Source organism: Palaemon carinicauda, chromosome 45, assembly GCF_036898095.1.
Source record: "Palaemon carinicauda isolate YSFRI2023 chromosome 45, ASM3689809v2, whole genome shotgun sequence".
NCBI lineage: Eukaryota > Metazoa > Arthropoda > Malacostraca > Decapoda > Palaemonidae > Palaemon > Palaemon carinicauda.
The window spans coordinates 26,175,021-26,180,020 of NC_090769.1; the positions used below are offsets into that span (position 1 = coordinate 26,175,021).

The window sequence follows — 5,000 nt, forward strand, 5'->3', positions numbered from 1 at the left end:
AGATTGAAGTGAAGTTTCCCTCTAAAGGTACTTTTGATGTGAAAGTTCCTCGTGGTGGAAAGGAAGATGGAAGTGAAGTTTCCCTCTAAAGGTACTTTTGATATGAAAGTTTCTCGTGGTGGAAAGGAAGATGGAAGTGAAGTTTCCCTCTAAAGGTACCTTTGATATGAAAGTTTCTCGTGGTGGAAAGGAAGATGGAAGTGAAGTTTCCCTCTAAAGGTACCTTTGATATGAAAGTTTCTCGTGGTGGAAAGGAAGATGGAAGTGAAGTTTCCCTCTAAAGGTACCTTTGATATGAAAGTTTCTCGTGGTGGAAAGGAAGATGGAAGTGAAGTTTCCCTCTAAAGGTACCTTTGATATGAAAGTTTCTCGTGGTGGAAAGGAAGATGGAAGTGAAGTTTCCCTCTAAAGGTACCTTTGATATGAAAGTTTCTCGTGGTGGAAAGGAAGATGGAAGTGAAGTTTCCCTCTAAAGGTACCTTTGATATGAAAGTTTCTCGTGGTGGAAAGGAAGATGGAAGTGAAGTTTCCCTCTAAAGGTACCTTTGATATGAAAGTTTCTCGTGGTGGAAAGGAAGATGGAAGTGAAGTTTCCCTCTAAAGGTACCTTTGATATGAAAGTTTCTCGTGGTGGAAAGGAAGATGGAAGTGAAGTTTCACTCTAAAGGTACCTTTGATATGACAGTTCCTCTTGGTGGAAAGGAAATTGGAAGTGAAGTTTCCCTCTAAAGGTACCTTTAATATGAAAGTTTCTCGTGGTGGAAAGGAAGATGGGGAGTGAAGTTTCACTCTAAAGGTACCTTTGATATGAAAGTTCCTCTTGGTGGAAAGGAAGATGGGGTGTGAAGTTTCCCTCTAAAGGTACCTTTGATATGAAAGTTTCTCGTGGTGGAAAGGAAGATGGGGAGTGAAGTTTCACTCTAAAGGTACTTTTGATGTGAAAGTTCCTCGTGGTGGAAAGGAAGATGGAAGTGAAGTTTCCCTCTAAAGATACTTTTGATATGAAAGTTTCTCGTGGTGGAAAGGAAGATGGGGAGTGAAGTTTCACTCTAAAGGTACCTTTGATATGAAAGTTCCTCTTGGTGGAAAGGAAGATGGGGTGTGAAGTTTCCCTCTAAAGGTACCTTTGATATGAAAGTTTCTCGTGGTGGAAAGGAAGATGGGGAGTGAAGTTTCACTCTAAAGGTACTTTTGATGTGAAAGTTCCTCGTGGTGGAAAGGAAGATGGAAGTGAAGTTTCCCTCTAAAGATACTTTTGATATGAAAGTTTCTCGTGGTGGAAAGGAAGATGGGGAGTGAAGTTTCACTCTAAAGGTACCTTTGATATGAAAGTTCCTCGTGGTGGAAAGGAAATTGGAAGTGAAGTTTCCCTCTAAAGGTACCTTTGATATGAAAGTTTCTCGTGGTGGAAAGGAAGATGGGGAGTGAAGTTTCACTCTAAAGGTACCTTTGATATGAAAGTTCCTCGTGGTGGAAAGGAAATTGGAAGTGAAGTTTCCCTCTAAAGGTACCTTTGATATGAAAGTTTCTCGTGGTGGAAAGGAAGATGGGGAGTGAAGTTTCACTCTAAAGGTACTTTTGATGTGAAAATTCCTCGTGGTGGAAAGGAAATTGGAAGTGAAAACTGGTACAGATTTTAAGTCTTTAATCAAAGTTCTTGAGAAAAAGCTCTGTGGGTTTAGACTTATGGTTAAAGCATTAATTCAGACTTGGTAACATTCTTCTTTTTTTACGCTCATTATAAGAGAAATGTTTTTAAGTCTTTAATCATAGTTCTTGAGAAAAATCTCTGTGGGTTTAGACTTTGAGTATAAGCATTAATTCAGACTTGGTAACATTTCTCTGTTTACGCTCAATATAAGAGAAATGTTTTTAAGTCTTTAATCACGGTTCTTGAGAAAAAGCTCTTTGGGTTTAGACTTTGAGTATAAGCATTAATTCAGACTTGGTAACATTCTTTTTTTTTACGCTCAACATAAGTGAGATGTTTTTAAGTCTTTAATCATAGTTCTTGAGAAAAAGCTGTGGGTTTAGACTTGAGTATAGGCATTAAATCAGACTTGGTAACATTCTTCTTTTTTTTTACGCTCAATATAAGAGAAATGTTTTTAAGTCTTTAATCACAGTTCTTGAGAAAAAGTACTGTGGGTTTAGACTTTGAGTATAAGCATTAATTCAGACTTGGTAATATTCTTCTTTTTTTTACGCTCAATATAAGAGAAATGTTTTTAAGTCTTTAATCAAAGTTCTTGAGAAAAAGCTCTTTGGGTTTAGACTTGAGATAAGCATTAATTCAGACTTGGTAACAATCTTTTCTTTTTACGCTCAATATAAGAGAAATGTTTTTAAGTCTTTAATCACAGTTCTTGAGAAAAAGCTCTGTGGGTTTAGACTTTTGAGTATAAGCATTAATTCAGACTTGGTAACATTCTTTTTTACGCTCAATATAAGAGAAATGTTTGTAAGTCTTTAATCGCAGTTCTTGAGAAAAAGCTCTGTGGGGTTAGACTTTGAGTATAAGCATTAATTCAGACTTGGTAACATTCTTTTTTACGCTCAATATAAGAGAAATGTTTGTAAGTCTTTAATCACAGTTCTTGAGAAAAAGCTCTGTGGGGTTAGACTTTGAGTATAAGCATTAATTCAGACTTGGTAACATTCTTTTTTACGCTCAATATAAGCGAAATGTTTTTAAGTCTTTAATCACAGTTCTTGAGAAAAAGCTCTGTGGGGTTAGACTTTGAGTATAAGCATTAATTCAGACTTGGTAACATTCTTTTTTACGCTCAATATAAGAAAAATGTTTTTAAGTCTTTAATCACAGTTCTTGGGAAAAATCTTTGTGGGTTTAGACTTTGAGTATAAGCATTAATTCAGACTTGGTAACAATCTTCTTTTTTTACGCTCAATATAAGAGAAATGTTTTTAAGTCTTTAATCATAGTTTCTTGAGAAAAAGCTCTGTGGGTTTAGACTTGAGTATAAGTATTAATTCAGACTTGGTAACAATCTTTTTTTTTTACGCTCAATATAAGAAATGTTTTTAAGTCTTTAATCATAGTTCTTGAGAAAAAGCACTGTGGGTTTAGACTTTGAGTATAAGCATTAATTCAGACTTGGTAACATTTCTTTTTTTTACGCTCAATATAAGAGAAATGTTTAGTGTACGATTTCACATTGCAATGAGCACTATTATATCTGAAGGGGAATGCGAAATAGCAGTTTCCCATTTCATTCCACTAAGCTGATATCATGGGAAGAGAAAGCTCTTGTTGGATTTTAGAAGTTGGACGTGATACTGTTATTGATACCTTGCGAACTTCCGATATTGTTTTTTAAACTTCACTTTGATTTATTAACAGGAAAGTGTTTCCAAATCTAAGTTAGTCAGTGATTTTGTAACTGAACTTTCAACTGTAACAGCAAACCAGGTATAATTCGATACACTTTACAGTGTACTCTTTTTAGACTGTACTTGAAGTGGGAACATTAAGTGCTGAAAAATGTCAGGAAATTCCGATTTCAGTCAATTTCGTTCTGCCGTAAAGATTCCGATGATGGACTGACTAATATAGGAGGCATAATAGATACACTAGTTCTGATGATTGTGGATTTCAGCTTGATGCACAAAATTTGATTCTAACTCACCAGTCACCCGTTTAGATACTACCGCTTACCTTATTGCCTTATTTTATGTTTGGGTTCCCCCAGGTCCCTCAGTGTGAGGCTCCTTGTATAACCACCAGAGAGTTGCTAATGCATCTTCCGGTGTATTTTGCATCTTCCAGTCTTGGATGGTCTGAGAGAGAGAGAGAGAGAGAGAGAGAGAGAGAGAGAGAGAGAGAGCCTTACCTTATTGCCTTATTCTATGTTTGGGTTCCCCCAGGTCCCTCAGTGTGAGGCACCTTGTATATCCACCAGAGAGTTGCTAATGCATCTTCCAGGCTTGGATGGTCTGAGAGAGAGAGAGAGAGAGAGAGAGAGAGAGAGAGAGAGAGCCTTACCTTATTGCCTTACATTATGTTTGGGTTCCCCCAGATCCCTCAGTGTGAGGCACCTTGTATATCCACCAGAGAGTTGCTAATGCATCTTCCGGTGTATTTTGCATCTTCCAGTCTTGGATGGTCTGGGATGCATCTTAGGTATTTATCGAGCTTATTCTTAAACACATCTACGCTCACTCCTGAAATGTTTCTTAGATGAGCTGGCAGCGCATTAAATAGTCGCTGCATTATCGATGCTGGTGCGTAGTGGATTAATGTCCTGTGCGCCTTCCTTAGTTTTCCTGGTATATTTTTTGGCACTATTAATCTACCTTGGCTTGCTCTTTCTGATATTTTTAGCTCCATGATGTTTTCAGTAATTCCTTCTATTTGCTTCCATGCTTGTATTATCATGTAGCGTTCTCTTCTCCTTTCTAGACTGTATAGTTTTGAAAATTGCAGTCTTTCCCAGTAGTCAAGGTCCCTAACTTCTTCTATTTTAGCAGTATAGGACCTTTGTACACTCTCTATTTGTGCAATATCCTTTTGGTAGTGTGGGTACCATATCACATTGCAATACTCGAGTGTACTACGTACATAAGTTTTGTAAAGCATCATCATGTGTTCAGCTTTTCTTGTTTTAAAGTGTCTGAATAACATTCCCATTTTTGCTTTACATTTAGCTTTACATTTAGTGTTCTCACATAATACATGTGACAACACTAAAATAACCGAAAAAATCTTATTCACAGAAGGAGTTAACTACTTCACTGTAGTTGTTTAGTGGGCATCTTAATTTGGTAAGGGTAGAAGAGACTCATTAGTTATGGTAAACAGCTCTTCTTTAAGGACACTGAAAAATCAAACCATTGTTCTCTAGTCGGGGGTGGTGCTATAGCCTCTGTACCATGGTCTTCCATTGGCATACGTTAGAGTTCTCTTGCTTGAGGGTACACTCGGGCACACTATTCTAATTTCTCTGCCTCTTGTTTTGTTACAGTGTTCATATTTTATATAG

At 37.1% G+C, this 5,000-nt stretch overlaps 1 protein-coding gene across 4 annotated transcripts in view; it reads left to right on the plus strand.

Moving 5' to 3' along the window:
* The window catches only part of LOC137634767 (sphingomyelin phosphodiesterase-like), a 138,299-nt gene that overhangs the window by 52,813 nt on the left and 80,486 nt on the right, over positions 1–5,000 (plus strand). The window lies entirely within an intron of this gene.